Source organism: Myotis brandtii, unplaced genomic scaffold, assembly GCF_000412655.1.
Source record: "Myotis brandtii unplaced genomic scaffold, ASM41265v1 scaffold112, whole genome shotgun sequence".
Classification (NCBI taxonomy): Eukaryota; Metazoa; Chordata; class Mammalia; order Chiroptera; family Vespertilionidae; genus Myotis; species Myotis brandtii.
This window is the reverse complement of record NW_005353838.1, coordinates 4,276,822-4,303,328: the sequence shown is the minus strand read 5'-3', so window position 1 is coordinate 4,303,328 and position 26,507 is coordinate 4,276,822. Positions and strand designations below refer to the sequence as shown.

General features: G+C 38.7%; 1 protein-coding gene across 1 annotated transcript in view; it reads right to left on the bottom strand.

Annotated features, from left to right (window-relative positions):
* Nucleotides 1–4,280: 4,280 nt before the first annotated feature.
* The window catches only part of MYO3B (myosin IIIB), a 443,210-nt gene continuing 420,983 nt past the window's right edge, over nt 4,281–26,507 (bottom strand). The window contains exon 36 of the mRNA XM_014545672.1: nt 4,281–4,346. The gene's annotated coding sequence lies outside the window, so the exon portion shown is untranslated. The remainder of the gene's footprint in view (nt 4,347–26,507) is intronic.

The following is a 26,507-nucleotide window of genomic DNA, read 5'->3' as shown; positions in this document are numbered from 1 at the left end:
CGAAGGTGGGGCGGAGGCGGAGCACGCTCTGCGAGTCACGGCAGGGGCGGGGCGTGAAAGCCTGACTTGAGAGCCCCTTGGTTCTAGGGGACCCGCCGCGTACTAGATCAGGTGCATACACCCTCGGACGCACGTCCGCACGCTCCCCGGTTACTGGGAGAAGGGCCGAAGGAAGGGAGAGTGAAATATCACTGTCCATACCTGATCCTATTCTTGGTGGGAAAAGGGGAAAGGGCGTGGTGGCCTCGGTAGAGTTTTAAACTTGTGGAGTAAAAGGAGGCTCAGTCTTGCACTGGGAGAGAGGGTTCTCCCTGAATGTGAATGAACAAATGTCCCCTGCAAGACTTGGTCCCTCAACCTGAGGTCGCCCCAAGAAGGTTATGGGTTTCCAGGGGGGTCTCTGGGCGCCCGTTTCCCCACAAATCAGGTTCGAGTGAATAGAACCCGGGACCCTCCTCAGCCACCAACCCCTGCCAAGTCCCAAGTGAAATCGGCCAATAGGAGGTTTTACTGATTAGATGACTGTTTTGGTCACAGAAGGGGGCGGGGAAGAATATCATTAAACAATTCTAATTGTTCTTCAAGCTTGGCCTCTAGGAAGGAATTGGTTGGTTTTCTCCACTTAAGATGCGTAGAAGTCACTAGGATCGATTTGTTGCCAGGCAACGTGTTTTGAAGGAAGCCTGTTTGTTGGAATGAAATCTTGATTCAAATTTCACTGAGTAGCCCTGAAATGAGGTTTAATTGCTACTTAACCTTTGGACTAGGTGCCCTCTGGGAATATGTACCTTGGTAGATGGTTGTGAGCTTCAAATGACACAAAATATATAAAGCTCTGGCATGTAAAAGATGCTTCATATGTGGCAATTTTAAATTAATTTATTATTACTATTAGTAAAAATAGAGCCAGCTGGACCATTTCAGGAAACAAAAGTATGCAGAGTGTCCGTTATTTTAAAATTTTAAAAAATCATTTCTCCACATTCACTCTAAATTTCCTTGGAACCCTGGATGGAAGGAAGGAGGCAAAGGGATAAAGCCAGAATGAAAGTTTTTTAAAAAGAACTCAATGAAGTCATTGACAAAAACATCCCTTGTTTGATAAGGACATAGCACGCCACTACCTCTATTATAGGAACACCCTTACGTAGCCGATGTCTGAAGTTTGCAGACTTTTTGTTCAAATAGGCAAAGGGAAAATCATTATATTTCTTGACGGATATCTTTGAGAAAGTCAGTTTTGATGAATTTGCTTTGTATTGATAATGGGTGATGTCTGACAGGCTATTCCCATTGTTCTACTCCAAGGAAAGTAAGAAAACCTCTACTCTAGCTGATTAAGTTTCCTCCTCCTACCCCCCCATCCCCGCTTCCCTCCAACAGATCAAGTTCATTTGTAGAATACAGTGTTTTCAGTGTTTATTTATTGTTCCTGAAAGAAGGGGCAACAATGGTTTAATGACATTTGAGCATAAAAATATTTTCTCCACATGGAGAGGATGGTTAGTTCTAGCTTCCACCTTGGGCTTCAGGGTCTTCAAGTGCAAAGTGGTGATAATATACACTACCTGCCCCAATAGCTCAAAACATGAAATGATGAGAGAAAATAAGCCCCTGACACAGAGTATGGCACATGACAATTGATCAATAACTTAGCTATTATTACTACTTCTACTATAATGTCATGTGTATGAATACAGGGAAGCTGCCTGGCCCAGTGCCTATACATAGTGGTTATTTTATTTCTCACTGATGAAAAAACACATTTTATCTTTGTATAACTTCAGAAATAATTCACCTATCTCTGTAACTGTATACAGAAAAATGTATACAGAAGTTATTGGTGTAATACTCAAAAGTAGAGCACAATTTAGCTCTGGCTCATGATTCAGACCACTGAATAAATTACCAAAAGTAAGTATCTAGTGAGCATTTGTTTTAACAAAATAATAGGGAAAAGCCAGACACTCTTATACAAATATTGAATCACCCTACAGCAAATACCTTTTATTAAACTCCATGTGTTTTTTAATATATACATATTTTTATTGATTTCAGAGAGAAAGGGAGTGGGAGAGACAGAAACATCAGTGAGAGACTCATTGATTGGCTGCTCCCCACATGCCCCCCACTGGGGATCCAGCCCGCAACCTAGGCATGTGCCCTTGACTGGACTTGAACCTGCGACCCTTCAGTCCACAAGCCAAAGCTCTATCCACTGAGCCAAAACAGCTAGGGCTCCATGGGTTTTAATATATAAATTTTTATTACAGATCTGAATGTTAGCAGAGCATTATAAAAATGTTTAAATAACATTTAGTGCTCTGATTATAAAAACAATACATACTCATGGTAGACAATTTGCAACACACACAAAAAAAAAACAAAGAAAAAATAAAAACCACTTCAATCAATAATTTAACCATTTTTGTGTCCATATGTATTTAAAAGATTTGTTTTAGAGTACACATTGTAGTCAGCCCTTTTTGCTTAACATTTTATCTAATGCCTTAACATTTCCCTAATGTCTTTTAAAAACTCTTGAAAACATTTTAATGGTCATATATAATACGTATAAATCACAATTTACCCATAATTATTCAAATAGTCACCCATTTGGAAATTTCCAACTTTTTTCCTGTAATTCATTCTTCCAAGAATATTTATTGAGATTTTTCTGGATGCTAGGTGCTATACTAGGCATAAGACTTAAGGGGTGAACCATAACTGTAAATATAAGGTTTTGATGAACACCCTTGTAAATAAATTTTTGATGGCATCTTTCATTCTTAGACTGAATTCCTAGAACTATGGAAACAACTTCAAAAAGCATTTTTTTTCTGGTTCAAAGGCAAACTTAAATAAAATCCTGAACTGTAAAATATTAACTTTTTGGAAAATTGCCAACAGACTTAATATTTATTTTGTGCAAAGTGTGAACTTACCCAGAAGATGCTGTCTCGTTAGTGACTGTGAAACATCAAGGGTGGTTGAAGTGTATTGACTTTGGCTTTTATCTCTAATTCTTTCCAGGATTTGCAGGTTTTCTCAATAGTGTGAGATTGTTTGAAGTCTATGCAAATTGCCCTACTTCCTCCTCTCACAGTTAAAATGTTAACTATTTTATTTCTAGCTTTCCTCTTGTAAACATATGGCTTTTCTACATTTCTTTCATTTACCTTCCTGTGTGAAACATTTTGTATTTTCACACTTTTAAACTTTTAAACCCAAGTTATAACACACACACATTCCTATGGTACTGACATACCCTGTAGTTAATTTTGGTCAAGAAACAACATGTAAATTAACAAATGTATTTAGGGGATTTCATAATAAAGATTATTTATTAAAAGTAATAACCACCTCAATACACACACCACCACCACCACCACCACCACCACCACCAATGTTTGACAATAAAATGTTTAAATACAAGCTGAGCCATATGAAATTGTCATTTGTGGATTAAAAATAGTCAAATAACTTCATGTGGTTCTATCTATATCATTAACTGGTTTGTGATCTTTCTCAACTTTCTCCAAATATTGAACTTCCTGATTACTATACTAACGATTTCCTTTATTACTACACAAGATTGTGTTTGCTTTGACTTTCATAAATTCTGGAATCTAGTCAGGAGAGTGCCATAAAATGTTTATTTATTATTGCAGAGACAGTAGAGGGAGCCTGGAGCCAAAACATTGTTATTTTAGGCTTCACATAAATGATGATTGTCTCCCAAGTCTTGAGGTGTGGATGAATTTAAATACTAGCATATATGTGATATAGCAATCTTTTTTCCCCCAAAAAAGGTTTATTGTACCTAAATAATCACTTTAATAGGAAGGGGAAGGTTGGCTGCCAGTTCATGCTGGGACCAGCCTGCCTCCCATTGTCCTCTGGGTAATGCTGGAGACAGCACACTGCCACAATGACATATTTGTGCTCCACACTTTCCCCCTTTTCAACCCATAATGTAGACCATCCATGTCCATGGGCTTTACATCATGATTGTTTATTTCATCAGAACTTCAAAAATCTTACTAAAGCGACTATAGTTTAGTTGACTGCTTCCTGCAGACACATAAGGAGACACTTTGATCCTGTCTTGAAGGCACATCCTTCTAAGAAGGTAATAAATTGCCAATCCTTTCACTGAGCGGCAATTTTTGTTTTCCTTAATTAAAGATGATGTATCTTGATGACCTCTCCTCAACCATCTTCATCCTCAGCATCCTGAGTTTTTGTTAATGTCTCCAGTCCTGGTGTTATAAAGGGGTCCGCAAGGTAATTTGTGGTCACCATTGTTCTTCACCGTTTAGGGAGGGTAACATGAATCCTTGAATCTAGAGATAAGATGGAGAACCTCTGTTTAAAACCTCACTGTCCACAGAACATAGGGAGAATCAAATTGCTACAGCAGGGTTTCCTAAACTGGTATTAAGGGGAAATTCTTCTGGTATGTTAATAACATGCAGAGAAAAAAAGCATGGGGGAGGGGAATGAGTTTGTAAACTTTTAAACAGAGTTTTGTTGTTGTTTTTTAACTAGGATGGCTCAGAGGCTTTAATATGCTAATGTACTTTGCCAGTCTCTCAGAGGGAGATTTTTAATGGATAGCCTTTCTCAAATTATTTGACCAGGAAATTTCACTTCTTTTCTTAGGGCCATTTGGGAACTCTTGGATCACTAGATACTTCCTCTGTGATTTGAAGCTAGCTCCAAACGAGAAAAATAAAATGCCCTGTCCATCTTCAACTTAATTAGGAATCAGCTAACCTAAAGTCTTAATGGACTCGAGATGAAGGGCCATACTGCAAAAACTAAGTACAAGTAGAAGGATTTTTCATGGAATCTGGAAAAGAAATGTTAGAAAAAAAATCCTGTTAGAGTGTAACCCCTCCCCCCCTTTTTTTTGGTTTTCTTTTACTACCTCTTTCTCCTCAATTACTAAACAAGCAAAAGTCACATAGCCTTAAGACAGACAAACAAAATTAATTTAAAAACCCCCAAACACTTGACATTGAAAAGTGACCTCCTCTTCTCGCTGCATGGATTCTCTTTACACACAGGCATGCATATTCTAGTTTTCAGCCACAGCTCAGCACACCTTGCTGGCTCTGCCTGCACGGTGCTGCTAAAACATTTTCCTGGCAAATGGTGTCCGATTCAATGGGAGGACCTTCTGGTTCTAGCCTTACTAAGCTCTCCGCTGCATTTGACATACTTCTCACCCCCAGCTACCTTAAAAAAAAATTACAGCTGACATTCAATATTACATTACTTTCAGGTATACAGTATAGTGGTTAGGCATTTATATAACTTACAAAGTGATTCTCTTGGTAAGTCTAGTACCCACCTGGCACCATACATAGACCTTTATGAAATACTTTTTTTTTTTTTTTAGCTTTTGTATACTTCTTTCTCCCAGTTTTCCTACTTCATGGGCTTCTTTGTGGTGTATCTGACTATGCCCACCCTCTAAAACCCAGCGTGCCCCAAGATCCCCTCCCCATCCCACTTTACATAGTCTTCCTGGAGTCGCACCCACACTTTATCACCAATATGCCCACAGGTGTGAAACTTTTCACTGAGCTTCATGTACTTACTTATATACTCCACAGGCATCTCACACTCTGTCTTAAACTGAACTTATCATATTTTCCTTTGCCCCAAACGTCACCATGACCATGCCTTCATGTCATTAAATCCAACAGGAATGTTCATCTCATCTGATTTAACCTTTCAGCCATATTTGACCCTGTTGGTATTCCCTCATTCTTGAAACACTCCTTGATTTCTGTGGGTCAATTCCTCGCTGCTGTGACACTGGTTTTCTTCCTCTGTCTCTGGCTCTCACTTTTTGTTCTTTTCTTTTCTTTTAAAAAGCCCCAAACACTTGGGATTCTTTTCTTTTCCTTTCCTTTCCTTTCCTTTCCTTTCCTTTCCTTTCCTTTCCTTTCCTTTCCTTTCCTTTCCTTTCCATTCTTTTCCTTTACTTTCTTTTCGCCAGCTTTTGTTTCTCTACCCAATATTTAAATATTGGAGTTTCTTAAGACTTTCCTGGGCTTCTGCATCAGTGGTCTATTGCTGCATCTCAAAACTTAGTGGCTTAAAATAGCAAATATTTTATTTGTTCATGATTTTATGGGTCAGCAAGTTGGATTTGGCTTGGCTGAGCGGCTCTGTGCTCTTGCCTATAGCCACTCATGCATCTACAGCTATCTGATGTCAAACAGAGGCCTGGATTACCTAAAATGACCTTTCCCATAAGTATGGTGGTTAGTGATAGCTCATTATCACTTGTCCTCAAGAAGGCTAATCCAGGCTTCTTAACAGGGCAGGAGAAGCAGAAGCTGCAAGGCCTCTTGATATTTAGGCTCATATTCCCACAATGTTACTTTTACCATGTTTTACTGGTCAAAGCAAGTTGCAAGGCTGCTCCAGGCTTAAGAGTTGGGAGAAAGAAACTCCTCTTAATGACAGACAAAATCACATTGTAAAGAGTCATGCAAACCAGAATGAGAGGAATATGTGGCCATTTTTTACAATATACTACTACCTCCTTTGCTTCTTACTCTGTATTCATTTCCTAATAGATTTCACCCATTCATTTGGCTCACTGTCCGATATACTAGCAATGACTCCCTAACATATGTCTCCTTCTCAATCCTCACCTATAAACTCATATAATATGTGCCTCCTTGACCTCTTACTTGGATATCTCAATGGTACTTCAAGCTCAATAGCTCTAAAACTACATTAATGATCTCCCACCACTATTATTGTCCTGTTTCAGTGTTCCCTATCTTAGTGAATATGGCCATTAACAAGAAGACTGAACAAATATCTCTTTTTTATTCCCCATTTCCATTCCATAACCCAGTCATGTTAACTGTAGGTCTGAATAACTCTCCACACCATGTTCTTCTACTTCTACCACTTTGGACCAAGCTACCAGCACCCTTTCCCTGGATTACTGCAACTGTCTCCTAATGCCACTACATCCACTCATTTCCTCACCAAATCCATTTTATCCAAGAGCCAGCATGATCTTTTAAAATGCAATTTGAGAACTTTTTGCTGAAGATGACAAATCAGGCACATGTTTATCACATTTATTATGATAATAAAAGAATGACAAAGGTCTAAATCCCCAATACAGAGAAAATGAGATGAAGTGGTGACCACCAAACTATATTTACTTAGCGAGTATGATGAGCCAGGAGCTAAAATCTATATAAAATTGCATTACTGTAGAATCTAGTAGTGCACTGTGATTACATTTCCTTTCTCATCTTTAAATTCTCAAAACTGGTGTGTGTGTGTGTGTGTGTGTGTGTGTGTGTGTGTGTAAAAATAAACAAAAAATAAACTCTCAAAACTACTTGCTTGGTTAAATCCTCAACTCTGGTTAAATCCGGTTCTCTACCTTCTTCATGCCTGTATCAGCCCAGTGGACTGTGACTAATGGAAAACACATGACTAGTTTCATTTTAAATTCATTATGGTTAACCTCAAGGGGGTCATCAGTGCTGCCCTATCATTGTACCTCGTGCCCTCAGTCCATCTGCTCTCCTCCTCTCCTACACCACTGGTCTTCAAATGGCAATTGCATTAAAAAATAGTTTAAGGGAATCAGCTACAAGATTCTCAACATCTGTATGGACTCTTTCCTAAAATTTCCCTGCTTCTCCTTCACTTTACAAAAAAAAGCATACCTCTCACCCATCTCAAATCTCAAAGGTGACCTCCATGTTGTAAGTACCTTGTGGGACAAGCCAAAGGGTAGTACCTTTTTGTGATGGACCAAGACATCATACTGTACACATTTTGGATTTCTTGTCTTTCTCTGCTCTAAGTATATTTCAGTTAAAGTAAAACCAGCATTAGAGACATGGTATTTTGACTCAGATTGAAATGTTTTCAGCTGTGACACATTGTAGAGTGGGCTGGTGAAAGTAATGACAGTTTTTGTTGAAAGACCTAGCCTCCTCTATCCCTGACTATTGTCAAGAACATGGAGCATTCTTGGGGAGAATCCAGGAGAACAAAGAGGATTGGTAAAAAAAATATATATATATATATATACTGGATGCTAAAATGGCTTTCTAAATGCATTTAAACATGAGCAAATATTTTTTAAGTTATTCTCAGTATTCATCCTTAGGGCCATGTTATTTGAACAACAAATCAGTGTAAGTTAATAACACTGATTCTTTTCAGTGTAACTGGAATAATTTCTGGGACTACTAATTATTTAAAGATACATCAGATAAAACTTTTACGTGATTCCTTTCAGATTGGGTGTACATTATTAAATAATGTTGCTAGTTCCTATTTTATTAGATCATATCATAAAATATTTATTTCAATTACAGTTAATCCTCATTTTATAAAATGTTAAGTATTGTCTACCTCCTATTAAACAATGGTTGCTGTATTCAAATTAGGGTTTGTTTGTTTTTTCAGCTGGCTATCCATTTCAATTTCATCAAATAAATAAATGTGATTATATGTTGCCTAATAAAATTAATGAAGTTATTTCTCACTTTTATTTCAAATCTGTATTAAGTTATTCTCAAAAGCAGAATGCCAGAGATCAATATAAACACTAAACCTAATGCTATAATTTAAATAAATAAAACAAGACTAGTTAACAATTGTAATTAGAAGTCATTAATAGTGGGGCAAGCTGAGAGACTGGGAGAAAGGAGAGTCTGAGGAAATCTAAGGAAGCACATGTATACAGTACAATGTCCAAACTTGACAAATCAAGTAATGGCGATTTAAGCATTTTTTTTTTAAGTAAGAGGAAACTATCAGAAGAACAAAACCTGAAAAGTGTTAAAGTGGTTGCTTCTGTGAGAGGGAAAGAAGTTGGTGAGCAGCATTTGCTTATTATTACTACTAGAAGCCTGTTGCACAAAATTCATGCACAGATAAGGTCCCTAGGCCTGGCTGGCAATCAGGGCTGATTGGGGCCTTCTGGCTGCCAGCTGGGGTCTTCCTTCATTCCACGCTGCCCCCTGGTTGTCAGTACACATCATAGCAAGCGAGCGAACTCCCAGTCTCCTGATCGAACTCCCCAGGGGACACTTTGCATATTAGCCTTTTATGTATATAGATTAGTTCTTCTATACAATTTTTAGTGCATGAATTACATTAATAAAAATAATTTTTTAAAAAACTCACAGACTAGGTTTATCATTTCCCTTTCCCAAATTCTTTAATGATGTCCCATTGCTTTTAGGATAATTAAAACACGTTGAACAACACTATTTCCAATGGGAATACTAGCTCTCAGACACTGCAAGTTAATATTGCTGCTATCTATGTAGACTAAATTTGTTCTATTACAAATGTACTATTCAAATATCAGTGATTTTTGTACTAAGGGAAAAAAAGTACAGTTGCCCATTTTGATTTTTCGAGGTTTCAGTTCTGAACGAAGGTCCCTGAATATCAAGGTCCTGCAGGCCTCTCCTGGCTCTTTGCCAGCAACTCTCTCTCACTTTCTGCTCAAGCCACATTGGCCATCGTTCTGTTTCTTGGAACCTTCACTCTTCCACCTCAGAGCTTTTGCATTGTGATGCTCCCTTTACTGCCCATGACTTCCCTCCCCTCCCCCACCTCCCAACACCAAGTCCAGTATTTACTAAACTTCAGGTGTCCACATATCACCTACACAGTGTCTGCCATTTTTTGTGTAACACCTACCCTATTATTTTACCCACCATCTTTTTTTTTTTAAGTTGACAACTTTGCTAAACTTAACATTTATTTAAGAAGGAAACTTCGCTAACAAAAACAGAAAACTACTATCACCTGTCATAAATTGCACAGAATAAATACATCATAAGGACAATAATAATATATCTCTGTCCACCAGTGATTCATGTAACATGCTTTGCAACACCCTGGTTTAGTTACCTGACTTTTTCTCATCTTTGCATTAATAGCTCAAAAGTCTCTTTTTTTCAGGGAAACCTCTAATTCCTGTGTTGCTCCTAGAGACCATTGCTGCATGACACGTATGAGATTAGTATCCTTGCAGTTATTTATTTGTGGAATTGTTTTACAATGTCTGCCTCCCCAACTGGGTTTAAGCTTCATGAGAACAGGACCTGTGTCATATCTCCTTAGCGGATCAAAGTGGGTGACCCCTTGTTAATGCTTAAAAAATACTTGTGGAATGAATAAATGAATACCTGTATGAGATTATTTTAGCACCTGAGATTAACCAACTTCCTTTGTTTTGTTTCCATGCCCACCAGTCCATCTCCTAACTACAACTGAGTGTCCTCAAATTCTTTTTGAAAGGAAGCAGAGGAAAAATAAGTAAGTAGGAATAAATGAGCAGATGGATGTCAGGAAGGGGTGGCCTGGAGTGGCAAATCATAGTTACCAAAAATGGCTGCAGCGGTATCTCCTATTCCACGTATACTTGTGCAGAGGGTCTTTGTCGCTTCCATTAAGAAGCCAGTCTCATTCCCTCCCCTTAAATCCAGGTTAGCCTCAGTGACTCTCTTGAACCAACAAATGTGACTTCTAAGGCTAGATTAGAAAAGGATGTGCAGCTTCCACCTTTCTCTCTAAAACTCATGGTCTTGGTGCACCTCCCCAGACACTGCCTCTCCCTCACAGGCCCTGCCACCATGCTGTGAGGGGCCCAAGTCCCTGGTTGCCAAACCAGTTGAGCCCAGTCTTCAAGTCACCCCAGCCAGAGCATCAGTACATGTCAAGGAGGCAACCTCCACATGAGTCCCTCCCCCAGTCATTTGAGTTTTCCCAGCTGAGGCCCCAGATATTGTGGAGCAGAGACAAGGCATCCTTGTTTGTTCTGTCTGAATTCCTAATCCAGTGAGCATAATAAGATGACTGTTCTTTTATGCCACGAAGTTTTGGGGTAGTTTTTATGTAGCAACAGGTAACCAGAATAGAATTTGGTACCAGGAAGTGGGATTCTTTCCAGGACACTCCCCCCCCCCCCCCCCCCCCCGAAACAAACAAACAAACAAACCATAAATCATTGGCTTTTGACTTGGTAGCAGAAAGAAGCATGTGAAATAAAGGAAGACCAGCCAAATGAGAACAATCAAAGGTTATTCAGAACTTGCTGTAGTTAGGGAATCAGCCACCATCACTTTCATTTTGGCAGAAACTCAAAGGCAGAGAAAGGAGTGGGATAGCTTTACAGTGGGAAAAATGGAAGACTTCATGTACGCCCTGCTTGGAGACGGTTGGCCTGGGGAAGCTGTGGGCTAACGAGAAGTGGGATGTCCTATGTGATTGGTTAGGATGCATATCTGGCTTTCTCCGGTCTTTCCTAAATTGGAAGCAGGGACAAAAATTAGGGAACTGTCTATTGTTAGTTAACTATTAACCTGATCATTTTGGGTTGTTACAGGGGCTCTTGTTTGGTTTCCTGGATTGTTGCTAAAGATAGCAGTCTGACTTCCTCCACGTCTGACTTACAGCAGGCAGGCTTCCCGGCTGGTTACTGTAGGTAATGGGTTGACTTCCTAGGCTGGTTGCTGCAGATTGTGGGTCACAGTTTCATTTTTATATATTGTCTGTCCATTATCTGTTTGCATATGCGGGCTCTCAAGTTCAAACGGCCTTGAGAAGTTAGTGAAATCTGTATAGACTTTGAGAAGACTGTCAATGAAGGCTAAGACAAGGAGGAAATTATTATTGGAGGGTGGAAATAAGGGGAACTTGCTAAGTTGTATCCAAATGTTTAGCAACACTGTCACCTGCAGTAACAAGAGAAATAGAAAATATACCAAATGAACTAGTGGATTTGGCTAAGAAGAAAGTGCCAACTGGTTTCTTTCTTCCTTCCCCCCCTCTCTCTTTTTCTTTCTTTCTTTTTATTATTATTATTATTATTTTTTGTTTTGTTGTTAGTCCTCACCTGAGGATATTTTCCCATTGATTTTTTTTGTTTTTTAAAGAGAGTGGAAGGGAAGGGAGAGACAGAGAAAGAAACGTTGATGTGCGAGAGACACATCAATTGGTTGTCTCCCACATGCACCCTGACCAGGGGTGGGATTGAGCATGCAACTGAAGTATGAGCGCTGGACTGGGACCCTTCAGACCACAGGCCAATGCTCTATCCACTGAACCAAACCAGCCAGGGTGCAACTGGTTTCTTTTAATTACTGATGATACAATATGGCTAGAGAAAGAGAAACTGTTCAATTTTCCAGCAAAAGTTAGAGGAAGTATAGAGGACTCAAGTCAGTATTTCTAGTCAGCAAAGCATTCTCAAAGTAAGAAAAGTCCTTAGTGCAAAGGTCAGACTTAGGGTGCAGTTAGGAAGACAGTCTATGAATAAAGATAAAGCCAATGATGTGACTTTGAAACCTCAGAAAGATTTCAGATTGTTTCTCGTGAACCCTTTCAGATAGATAATAGACACTTCAAGACGCTTAAGACACCACTTTGTCTCTTTAATATACAGGTCTTCAGATTGAAAGGATATACTAAAGGGGCCATACCTGAGAAAGGCACCTGAGAGGCCTTATCAGCACCAGAAACTGACTAGATAGTAAGGTCTTGGACTTCGAATTGATGCAAACTTTAAATTTCTTGAAGATGGCCCGGCCGGTGTGGCTGCCCTGGTTGCGGGCTCAATCCCCCATGTGGGGCGTGCAGGAAGCAGCCGATCAATGATTCTTTCATCATTGATGTTTTCTCTCTCTCTCCTTCTCTTCCTCTCTGAAATAAATTTTAAAATATTAAAACAAACAAACAAATAAGTAAAATCTTGAGGATGAGGCTTTGGGGATCCTGAGGAAGGGGTGAAGTTGCTTTGTATGTGAGAGGGATGTAAACTGTTGTTGCCAGAGTACAGAGGCTGACAGACTGTACTTTTCCAACAAAGGCAGCAGAGATGGCTCTTTTGCAATGTGAACTTGCTATGCCCCCAGCAATGAATTTGTCTTTCTACTTTTCCTTCTCTTGGACCTCAGTGATTTGCTTGTAACCAATAAAATATAGAATTGTTACCAAGTGACTTCTAAGGCTATCTATGAAAAGGCCATGTAGATTTCACCTGTTTTAAAATGTTCCTTATTGGAATGGATGGTCAATCTCAAGATATTCCCTCTGGCAACCCAGTTGCCATGTTTTATGAAGCTCAAGTCACATGAGGAGGCCAGGTGCTCTGGGTGACACACTCTACTTAGCCCAGACTTCAAGTATTCTAGCTCAGGCATCAGGCATGTCAATGAGGCAGTCTCCAGAGGCATTTGACTCACCCCCAACTGAGTGATTCCCAACTGAAATCCACGACTGTGTGATACCAGTCATCCCCATTGTGTCCTGTGTGAATTCCTGTCTCACAGAATATGGGAGCACACTACGATGGTTATTTTATAGCATTAAGTGTTGGGGTAGTTCTGCTTAGTAACAGATAAACCAGAACAGTTGGCTATGTACACAAGTGTTCCTGAGAATTATGCTATTTTCAAGCAGGAAAGTACCTCCAGAGATCATCTAGTCCTACTCCCTCATTGTCTAGAGAAACTGACCCTCATAGAATTACATGACTTGCCTAAAATCATGCCATTAGTTGGTAGCAGATCAAGAGTCTGAATTTCTCTTCTATAGGCAGAGATGTATCAACCACGAAGTACAGTCTTCCATGAACTGGAACAGTATCAGCTGTTCTGCCAGGGACAGAATCTGCATTGAAATTCCAGCTCTCTTTGACTGTGGGTAAATCTTTCAGCTGAAAGCTCCCCATTGGGTCTGCCTAAGGGGAAGTCCTCTGCATGTGTCACATTATTAGGCAGGTGGACTTGTTTCTTCCTTTCCCAATTTTCCTTGATCTCTCTCCCTCTCCTCCCTGTGGCTTCTCCCACTCTACTGTTTTCTTCCATTTTCTGTTTTCAACACTGTGCATTGAAACCTTGTGTATCAACCAATGGCTCTGAGAGGCAATGGATTATGCTTGTAATTCACCAGATACAGACATAACAGAAGTGAAAGGGATCATCCAGTTGGTTGGTGATGATCAGAGAAGCTCAGGATATGAAACAGAAGCAACAAGGAGACTCCGAAGGCATCTCATCAGTCACCAGGGGCTCTAAGGAATTACATTTGGAAACCTCTTTATCTCTCTCTCATTTATAGACAGGGAAATTGATCTCAGAGAAGTGAAGTGATTTGTCTATGATCATCCAGGCCTTTGTGCCTCAGTGTGGATCGCAGAACTGAAATCCCCCAAAATCAAAATGGGTAGTTGAATTTTTCCTCTTAAAAGATTTTATCTGCACCAGTTTAATATAAGAAATCACTGGTATTCAGAGAGTACATTTTTTAAATCACAAATTTAGATGATCTCGATAGCAACATTAAATTGTAGGGTTGAGAGCACACATAGAGGGTACTTTACAAGTGTTTAATGGAGCATATGTATCTCCTCAAGGGTGGTGCTTTAGAATGTACATAGAGGGAGGAAAGTCTACATGAGGGCACACTCCGTAGAGCAGTGGTTCTCAACCTGTGGGTCGAGACCCCTTTGGGGGTCGAACCACCCTTTCACAGGGGCCGCCTAAGACCATCGGAAAACACATATATAATTACATATTGTTTTTGTGATTAATCACTATGCTTTAATTATGTTCACTTTGTAACAATGAAATTGGGGGTCACCACAACATGAGGAACTGTATTAAAGGGTCGCAGCATTAGGAAGGTTGAGAACCACTGCTGTAGAGAAAAAGAAATAGGCCTCATGAAGACAGTGCAGAAACTCTTGATTTTTGAAGCCTGAGCCAGGAAGGTAACTGAGGTAGTTTAACAAAACTCAAGTGTAGAGACTGGCAGTCCTGCTCTGCATACGAGCTGGAAGTAAAATGGAACCATTACATTTAATCCTGGTAAAACTGTTGGTTTTGGTTCTGTGTTTGTTTCTGTCTGCATTTTCTAGAAAGCTTTCACATTTCTAGGAAAGAGAGAAGTGATTTAACTAAACATGCAGATAGACGGGAGCACAAAAAGGTGAAATTACATGATCAAGGTCAAGGATTGATCCATTTAAATAACAGTTCTGCTTTTTAATTATGAATCCTTTCAGAATATAACTAATTTTTGGATCCACTCTCCAGAAAAACGAGTACATTAATAAATTTGCATATGCCCATTTATATACCCCATGTCCATCAAGCTTTTGGCCAGATATATTAGGATAAATACAGATGACAGAATACCATAAAGCAGTGAAAATGATAAACTTCATCTTCTATGTTTTAAATAGAAAAATAAACCTTATTGAAAGAGTTCAAGAAGTAAACGATACAATAGTTTAATATAAGTACTGTCGTGTAATACTATTTGTATAAAAGCAAATATTTGTATATGCATATAGGAATAGATTTTTTTTTTTAAATATGTTTTTACTGATTTTGGAGAGAGAGGAAGGGAAAAGGACAGAGAGAAACATCGATGAGAGAAAAACATTGATAGGCTGCCTCCTGCATGACCCCTATTGGGGACTGAGCCCACAACCTGGCATGTGCCCTGACAAGGAATTAACTGGTGACCTCTTGGTTCATGGGTTGACGCTCAACCACTGAGCTACACTGGCTGGGCAATAGTAGATATTTTGAGTGCTTGTTCCAAGTCCTTTAATGTATATTACCAAATTAATCACCACAACAATCCTATAAATTAGGTACTATTATTATACCCATTTTGCAAATGAGGAACCTGAGGCTTTGGGAGTTTCATTTGCCTGAAATCACATAGCTATGTGTGGTGGAGGCAGTTTACAAACATAGGAGGAGACACACACACTCAAACTGGAAGCTACATGAAGTTAGGAACTATATCCAGCACATCTAGGACAGGGCGGGGCTCACCGTAGGAGATCAATAAAGATGTGTTATTTGAATGAATGACAAGTCATTTTATTTTCTACTTTATGTTTTTTACTTATTTCAATTTTTTTGATGAGTATGTTGGCAGAATACTGATAGTGTTCAACAAATACCCATGTGTTTCTCTCTATTTCCATTCCCCATGCATTTAGGTATGTTCATGGGACTAATCCTCACCAAAGGAATGTAGGAGGAAATAATGTGTCTCCTTTAGTCTGAGGCAATTAAGAGACAAGGATTACTGGGGGTCATCTTTGAGGCTGGTTACCACAGAGACCATTAGATACCAAGCAATGTGACTGAGACTCAGTTTGCCTCTGTGACCTTACAGAGCAAATGAAGATGAATTTCACACTGTTGTTTTACTTTGTAAATCCCTGAAATTGGCTTATTATTTGGTAATATTGTATCTTTACTGCCCTACTAGAATGTCGGCCTCCTGAGAACATAAAGTTTATCTGTTCTGTTCACTGCTGTATTCCTGGTGCTTAAAACAGGACTGCCACATGTGAAGAATCCCATAAACAGTGAATAAGTGAATAACTGAATGCATGAAGTCTTCTGGGTACCTACGGGTGGGCAAAACTGGAAAGCAGAGATGGCATTTTCCATAGCAGCATCCTAAGAGGGTACTCTCCCAGGAGTGAGAACTTTTTGAAGACTCTGGCAGACACAGCCCAGGAGGAGGTGGAAAGGTGACACCATGTAATATCTTTGAAAGGGATGTAATTCACAGCTACCACAGGAAGCACTGCTAATAACTGCCTCTAGAACCATTAGGATATTGGTTAAGTTACTGTAACAGTTGCCAAATAACAATGGCTAAAACTAAATGGTTTATTTCTCTCTTATATAAAAGGCCAGCTGGTAGGCAGTCCAGGAAAATTGGTTTAGGAATGTAGCCTGGGAGTTTGCATTTAAATAAGCATCCCAGGTAATTTTCACACACACAAAAAGTTGAGAGCCAATCCTTTGGCAACTTGTGACTTCCTGAGTCTTCTCCCGCTTTTCCTGGTCCTCTACCATTTCTCCTTGGCCAGGCTGCTGAATTTCCATTCAGTGTGCTTACTCATAAATGCACCATGGATCAAGCATGCCCTCAGCTTTCTCTTCTGTTAAATGAGCCAGGCTGAATGGTTCTTAAGGTCTCCTCCAACTCCAAAGTGTTCAATTCTACTTCTAAAAATTCTGGTTGGGGAGATTTTTCTGGTCACAGAGTTCCTTTGATCTCTCAGGGTTCTGGGGAACTTTGAAAATAGGCCATAGCCAGCATCAAGCTAGCTTCATGTTGTCATTCACTAAGGGACCCCCTAAAATAACACAAATCAATGATTGATGAGACCTGGAGCCAGAAGGCCTCATACACCAGAAAGAAAAAAAAATGGAGCTATTCTTATTTATGTAACAAGCTTCCCCAGTGCTGGTAATTCCCAGCAGCGTTCTATAATTTCAATGGTCAGAAATAAACTGCTTTTCAAAGAAATTTTACAAAATCATGTTCTGGTTTGAGAAAGAGCCCCGAGAAGCACCTTGAGCAAGAAAGATTTGGTAAAGAGGGTGGGCTGAGGAGGACTATGGTGAGACTAGAGGAAGTGAAGTGTGGCCTCTATAGAAAAGCCCTAGGACTCTGCACTTGTCTCTTTAGTAGTTTTAAAAGGATCTTTTAAGGCAAACCAGAGGCCTGAAGCAATGTGCTTGCATTTTGGAAGTGTCATTATTACATTTCTGCAGCATGGAATGTACATGCATTTTTTTCATTCTTAGTGGTGATGTTTATACATGCCCTAAGATAATTAGTTATTAATCATCTAATGACACTTAAAAAGTCAAACTGCTCAGTTAGCTGAGTATTCCTTCTAAGAAAACAGATGTTGTTAAAGGCAGTGTTCCTCTCTATGGGGAAAATTTCACTAACATATAAATATGATTTAGGATTCAAAAATGTTAATTTTCTATGTGCATTAAATACTAAAAGACAATTGCCTATATAATTGTATAACATGCACATAAAAATCACTAATTAAGATCATTGTTGACTTCTCATTGGAGTTAGATTTTCAATTGTTTCTCAATTGATTGAGGGATTTCAGCCAAGTGGCCTATTCATTCTCGACTTCTCCAGAGTAACTTGTGAGAAATGTTTTAGGCTAGAATTTGCTTATTTCCCATAGGTTAATCTTACACATTATTAAATATTCAATTTTCTAAACCAGTGATTCTCAAACTTTATACTGTGCATCGGAATCACATTAAAACACAGACTGCTGAGCCCCATTCCCAGGGTTTAGTAACTTGGAATTGGTCCCAAGAATGTGCATTTTGCCTGGCTGGTGTTCAGTGGTTGAGCATCAACCTATGCACATGCCCGGGTTGTGGGCTCAATCCCTAGTAGGCGGCATGCAGGAGGCAGCCGATCAATGATTTTCTTCATTGATGTTTCTCTCTCTCTCCCTCTCTGAAAAAAAAAATATATATTCCTCACCCGAGGATATTTTTCCATTGATTTTTAGGGAGAGTGGAGGAGACAGGGCAAGACAGAGGGAAACGTCGATGTGAGAGAAACACGTCAATTGGTTGCCTCCGACCAGGGCCAGGGCCCAAAGAACCTGCCACCAAGGTCCATGACCTTGGCTGGAATCGGACCCGGGACCCTTTGGTCCACAGGCTGGCCAACGCTCAATGCATTTCTCTCTCTCTCCCTCTCTGAAAAAAAAAAAAATATATATATATATATTTGCATTTCTAACAGGTTCCCAGGTGATGCTAATGTTACTGGTCTGGGAACCACACTGTCTTGAACTCTCAGCTCCAGGTAAAAACCCATTGGATTCCTTTTTTTTACTTTTCATCTCACTCCCCCCCCAACCCATTGGAATCTGAATCCAGTTTATGGGTTGTTGTTTTTGAAAGCAGAAGGCCCATTTATGGTATAAAATAGTTTATCATTGCTTTATCTGAAATTTTCTCTTTCCTTGTGCTTTAATAGGAATTTCTTTCATCACTTTTAAGTTAGGCCTTGTATTACATTCATTTGTGTGTATGTCTTATCTCCTTTATGACAACCAGCTTTTTGAAGGATTGTGTTCACTTTTGAATCCTCATTGTACTTTACATCTTGTGGATATCAAATAATTGGTCAATTAAATTTAGTTATGTGCATGTGTTTAGAATTTGTTTTGTACCTGGTTTTCTACATTAATAATTATAACCAGTACTAAATTAAGTATGCAGTTCACATATTTTTAATTGCACATATCAACTTGACTGACTTTGAGGGTGTGGGGAACGAATGGTTTCCTTAAACTTAACTAGGCCAAAGTTTGTAAATCTAAATAAATCTCCTTAATTATTGTTATCTATACTTTTCAATCCTATCATTCTACTGTGAAATTTCCATACATAGAAACAGGACACTTTATAATTGCATAACAGTACAGCATTTATAAAGATTGACATACCCAGAAATGTTATGTTGGAAAGCCAATACTAAAGTCATGACTAAATTTGGATATTACTTGCAGAGGTTGATTTATAGCAAATTACCTTTGCTCCTCTTTAATACTTTTAACTATTTAAGAACAAATTATATTTTCAAGGACTGGATTTCTAAAATCAGATACCAGAATGCCAAGAATATTCATACTACTGTTGCATTTTTAGTAGCCATAATAAAATGTATTTGGCTCTGGCTTGGTAGCTCAGTTGGTTAGAGCATCGTCCTGATATGCCAAGGTTGCCAGTTCCAACCCCCATCAGGGCACATACAAGAATCAACCAATGAATGCATAAATAAGTGGAACAACAAATTGATGTTTCTCTCCCTTCCTCTCTCTAAAATCAATACATAAAATTTTTAAAAAAAATGTATTTGAATTTTTCATTTACAGATTTTAGATTTGAATCATTTCAGCTTTGGAAGAGACCATAAAGATCATCCAAGTCCAAATGTCCTCAGTCAAGTCTCATATCTCCCCTACATTCATACCCACCTTCCGTTTAAAAAAACCAAACCAAGCTGGGGTCCAACTTCCCAAAGTGTGCTCAAACCTTTCCCTTCAACGTCTACCCAACAGCTCTGTTTCAACTCCTTTAAGAATAGCCTATCTAAACAGGACACTCCAAGTGTCTGTTATTCCTCATGGTCATGTTATTCCCCCATGATCTGTTTTCCTTTTCACTACTTCTACATTTCTCTGCTACAGAAGCAAGGGGGCAGTTGCAGCCCCCAGCTTCCAGCTACTAGCTGCAGGACAATCCTGAATCATTGATGGGGGAAGTGCTTTTCTCCTTAGAAAACTTAGCAACTTTCTATTCCATACCCAGGCTCGGCACAAAATTTATTACCACAGTGACTTCTTAGTAGTTGTCTGCGGTACTATGAAGAGATGACATGGACTTTAGCAAGGATCAAATAAGAGAAGAAAGCTTTCAGAGAAGTCACCACCAAATATAATAACCTTAATAAGGAATACAAATAGCTAAATGCGTACAAGTCTTAGTTCACATCCCCTTCATTAAAACTTTAGCTCAATAAAGAGCTATGTTTATAGGTTTAGGTAATCTACATATTTTTTTGGTATGCTTTTTGCCTAATTAAATCTACCCAACTTGGGATTACCTCAAACCATAACCCTCTGTCGTATTTTAAAATTTTACTTTTAATGGAAATATTTTTCTCACTGATGTTCACCAATCCACAGTAAGCATCAGCCATGCACATACTATAAATAAAGCATGACTTGAATCTACAAATACAAATAGAAATATAAATTTAATTAACTCACATGTAAAATTTAGACCAAGGAGTATAAATTTCTACAAAAAAATGACAGATTTTAATTAGCTAGAATTTAGAATCCTGTCAAGTTCTACACAATAGGAAGCAAAACCAAATAATGGGCATAAGTAAAGGAAGAGAGACTCATAACACAAAATGAGTTTCCATGGTAGAGATGAACATGGACATACAGAAGACATGTGACATCCACAAGTAAAGAGACATATAGAATGGGAGAGAAAACTACCCAAAACACAAGAATAAAACTTCCAAAGACAGAAATAAGAGAACTAAGCTTTCATGGTACCTTATATAGAGTTTTAGGAAATTACCACCAAATACTTCTCATTAGGACACATTTTCCCAACTATAAGTATAAATGAGGATTTAGCTTTGATACTTGCCTATGAATTGGATGAAACTGAGGCCCAGATGTCTTCCATCCGTGTTTTTGATTATGCTAAACACAAAATCATTAGAGAGCACCCGTATGGCTCAACAATTTAACTTTATATTTAAAAATCAGGTGACATCTGTATACTGCCTTAGACTTTAGAAAATTTAGTATTTTTTTGATGTCAGAAGTTTGATAAGTAATGAAAAAATTAGTTTTGCTGTAAAACAAACGTTCATTTTATAATAGGCAGATTGAATCTCCATGATGATGAAACAACTTTTTGAAAAGTAAAAGCTGCATATTTTCCATATATCAAATTAGAAACTGGATTGTTTCCCCTAAATTGAATTTGACATTAGGTAGACAACCAAAATATATAATATAGTTTATTAGATATTGTGCAGAAATTACTGCAGTTCACATGCATGGATTTAATTATGAAGTAAGTGTCAAATACCCCATTGGGGATTATGCTTCAGCATAATCACTAAAGACATGGAAGGAAAGTATATAAAGACTAGGAAGAGAAATCATCAAAATGTCAGCATGAAAATGTATAGTATATTAATCATCATGTGCAAATCTTCAACTGGTAGTAAGTTATAATAGTAAAAAAAACCCTGTAACTATCAGAAAAAGTTGTGATGGTCCATAAATGTTTGATTACATATTTGTTGAAAGCTATCACTTATTTGCTATAGTAAGGAACATCATGTAAGTTATATTACAATATCCATAAATTAATTTGAAAAATTGCACATTCTTTAAAAACAATCAAGGGAGGAGTAATAGATACAAAGATCTTGATGCAAAAAAAATGTGTTCAGCAGAGAAAAATGTACTGTTTACAGAAAGGGTGGGGCAAAAGTAGGTCTACAGATGTTCATATGGAAAATAACACAATAATAAATAATAATACAAGAATAAACTCTGTTCCACATACTCACAACTGTAAACCTATTTTTGCCCCTCTCTGTATATTGAATGAATGCCCCATTAATCAGGTTACCATTATAGTGGCTCAGTAATAAAACATGCCCTGTGGTGTATTACTCTAAATATATATCTCCTTACTAACATACATCTTTCTTTCTAGATTTTTTCCTCTAGGTTATCAAACTGTTGACGCATATACTCATTTCAAAGCTGCACTTGGTGCCATAAACTTTTGAAGTTCCCCTCCATCATGCAAACCAGAGGAAGGGAGTGATATATAACAGAACGTTAATGAGCATTAATATGATTTGTTTTGCATGCTCCTCAGTTTGGGATGTTAGAAAATCTTAATCACATTTACTATAAAACAAAGCTTGAGGGTTGAATCTGATTTCACAGCAGACCATTTCCCAGTGAGATATTGTCAATTTACTTCAACTGATGCATATGGTCTGCAACTTCAGAGCTCCAAACAACCTAGTAGGTGTCTCACTCATTTGAAATCAGAGCTCTGGCCCTAGTAACATTCTTTGAAACTCTCACAGCAAAACCAAAATAATGGGAAACACAAAGATGCTGCCTTTAACTGATTACTTAAAAACCACAGTATTAGACTAGAAACATGGTGCAAACTTGGTGAAAAACTGCCTTTTCTATTAATATTGTTTCAAATATATTTCTGCAATAAGCATGCTCATTAAGATTAATTGGTACGTCTTGTTTGACTTATGGGAAAAAGTTTTATAACAATATATACAATATAGCTATCAGATCTGAACTCTAACCCAAACTAGAAAAGACTAACATAATAGTGAATAATACACTGGTATTTTCTTTAACACAATTTACTTTCATTCATTACCAGAACTATTACAAATTAGCAGTCAGCCAAAGGTAAATTTGCACAATTTTCTCTTGAGAAAAGCAGAAAACTATGGAGTATAAAACAAGTCAAGAAACACACAATTCCAAATTACCTAAATTACTGATAACTCAATTTCTCCATGTTTCTAAGTTCTTGGTAAAAAAAAAAAATGGTTCATTTATCAACTGAGTGTTAAATTTAAAATAATATCACACCAATTTTAGAATTTTCTAAAATGACACCTTACACTATATTTGCATACTATTAAAACAGTTGCTTAGAAAATGCAAAATGTCTATTGACATTGAAGGCCATTGTTAATGTATTTTCTTCAAGTAGTTTTAAAAACTTAGTTGAACTGGGTTCTGGGTTCTAAGTAAAACCTTGAATACAGTTGGTAGATTAAACTGTATTTTTTGATACTGGTAAAACTCCAATTATAAAATAAATTTTAGTTTTATATTTAATAGGACTTTGTTTTTGAACTTCTTTTAATTTGAATTTCATTAATTTTTCTGCTACGTGTGCTTAAATCCATCATTTATGCATATTATTTCTTACATATTGACTTAAAAATAATTTTAAAGTCCTAAATGGTATTCTGGTTGCAGTTTTATGCAACAAATAAAGCATGTAATAGCAGTTTGAATTTTAACAGCTTATATAGTCTAATACATTTCTGCACAAACTTGTATTTCTGAGTATAAACATGAAAAACTTTCCTACACTTGGACAAAAATGTCACATTATTGTGGCTTTCTGATTGCCACTTGGATAATGGCATAAACTTTTTTTCCCTAAAGTTGTTGGAATAGATTTTGCAGCGGTACAATAAAGAGCAGTTTCCCAGCTATGCAAAGTTAGTCTAGAGACTGTACTTTAACCCTACTTTTTAAAATTTGCAGGTTCAATTAAATGAAACATAAAAAAGTTATGTCATCAAATGACTTTATTCTGCTTTTAATTACTGTATTTTTAGATATATTTCATATATTTTATCTAGTTTCTTTTAACAATCACAAAATTATAGTTATAAGGAAACTATCTTCAACACCTTAGATACTAAATTTTATACATAATATGTAATTTTTCTCTTAATAACCACAAAGTTAAATTGATAAGGAAACTACCTTCATCACTTCATCTGTTTGGATACTAAATGTTCATAGCTGTCAAGAATAGCTAGTAGACTCATTCAAAATTGCCATTTTTCTTTTTCTACCAAGGGATTCTCTTTCTCATGAAAGGATCATTTCAACTTTTCTGAGTTAAAAGCCCTTGGTCTTTTCATACTGCCAAAAAACCCTCTTTTGGCTCTAAGGTTGATCCCATACTATGCCTCAGATGTGAGAGTTTCTGTAACTCTTCATAGAAATGATTCTCAAGAATCTTGATTTAGATCAAGATTACGCATTTACATGTACGTTAAATGTTACTCTGACATCTTTCTTATTCCTTGCTAGAAAAACTACCACAACTTAGCTAACCCCAATTGCCTTTCCCTGGTAAAGCACCCTGAAGACTCAGTCTAATTTGTCATTAGGTAGTTTCAAAATCTCTAATGAGAGTAACTGGTTCTAAGGCATGTTTCCACAATGATTCTAATATTCATTTGCTACCTTGTCCCAAGTTAACAGAGTAAAAATGCTATTTCTTATGAGTAAAACAGTAATCTTAACCTCAATTATGTTGATATTTGTGCTTGACTTGCTACAGTAAGTCTCATGTACAACCCTCACAGCTTTTAAGAACTTACCCTTCACTTTGACTTTAAAGAAAAGGCAAACGTTTGTTTGTAAACTGGGAAATTGTATCAACTTATATAGTACACTTCTATTACCATGAAAAGATTATTGAGTTCCGCTGAAATTTGGCATTAATGATGCTAGCTTAACATATTTAACAAAATTTAAAATGTTTCTGTTCTTTGCTAATTCTAAATCAGAAGATTAAGATTTCAGTTTCAGGTTTAAAAACTCAAATATTAGAAAACATCATGGAACCAGTAGAGTTGAGACTTGAAAAAAGCACTTGTAAACTTTAAAATTTCACATTTTAGAATCAGGAGAGAAACCTAGATATGAGTATTCCTGGCCCCTCCCTGAGAAAATCTTAGTCTACTTCAATGATTAACAAAATCCCAAGATACAAAATGGAACTATACTTCCAGGCCCAGCCAGAAACAAGGGTATTGTAAAACAAGACTTAAGATCTGCACAGCAAAATGATCCAGACGAAAACAAGACAACGTTGTATACCATGATGGGGCTGAAATGCAGGACTGATGCCTCTTTCCCAGGCAGAGACAAACCTGAACAAGGGCCTCCAGCTTATCTATTAACTCTTCAACAATCTCACCTGTGAACAGATCCTTGCGTCGCTAGGACCTTTCCAGACACCAGCATAGCTGGCTGCCAGGAGGAAGCGAAGCTGGAGTGAGACCTGTTTCTAGAGCACCAACAAATGGGAAGCCACAGGGAATTCTCCAGGTCAAAAGTCCCAAGGCCGCATAAGTTAGTTACGCCGGGTGTGACTGGGAAATCTTGCCCTATCTTCTTTATCGCAAAACAGACCCTGCCCTACTTCCTCCATCCACGCACCCAATACACTTCCCCAGAACCTTCCAAACCAAAGAAGCCTCGGACACAAGCAGCCTCCAGGAACCTCCAAATTCCTGGTGAAACCTGACCTCTTTGAGAAGCCTCCCGGAAGAAGAAAAGATCAAATGAGACCGGCTCAGCGGGGTCTTCCCGAGGTGACCCCCGGAGTTAACGTATTTATTTTCACGTTGCAACCGCTGATTGCGTTACATAGACATTTCATGCTGTAGCTCTGCATGGAGCCGAGGACAAAAGTAACATTTTTTATTAATGTTGTAATTATTATAGTTATCCTTTAACAAAGCTATTAAATAACCTGTACAAAGCCGGGCCCTGTCCTAACAAAAAAACCCAGCACTATTTCAACTCTCCCAAGGTTCTTCCGCTTTAATCCAGCAACGTTTCCTATACACAACGTCAGCTCAGGGCAGTCCCCACAAAACGGTAGGTCTCCCAGACGGTGGGAGTGGTTCGGAGCTCGAAACCGCCCTGTCGTGGCGCCGAGCCCTCCGCCCCACCTCCCCTGCTTCTCCTGGGCACAGGGGTCCCCGTCCGCCGGCCGGGCCAGGGAACCTGGAGGCAGACAGCAGGAAGGGGCAAGGGTCTCTGCTGGAACTCCCCTCAGCCAGCGGCCCCCAGGCCTCCAGGGAGAGGTGCTGAGGAGTGCGAGGCGGGAAAGGCCTACACTCGCCCCCGGCTGGGCTCACAGATCCCGCGGGTCCTCCCGCTTGACGCCGGCCTCAGCAACTCTGAGCTTCTTATTCTGGTGCGTCTTGACGTGCTTGGCGAGGTGGTCGCTGCGCATGAAGCGCTTGCCGCACTCGGGGCAGGCGAAGCGCTTCTCGCCCGTGTGAGTCCGCAGGTGCCGCTGCAGCTCGTCCGAGCGCGTGAAGCTCTTGCCACAGAAGAGCCAGTTGCACACGAAGGGCCGCTCGCCCGTGTGCCAGCGCAGGTGCGCCTTCAGGTGCGACGTCTTGCCGTACACCTTGCCGCAGCCCGGCACGTGGCACACGTGCTGCTTCTTCTTGCCCGGCTCCGG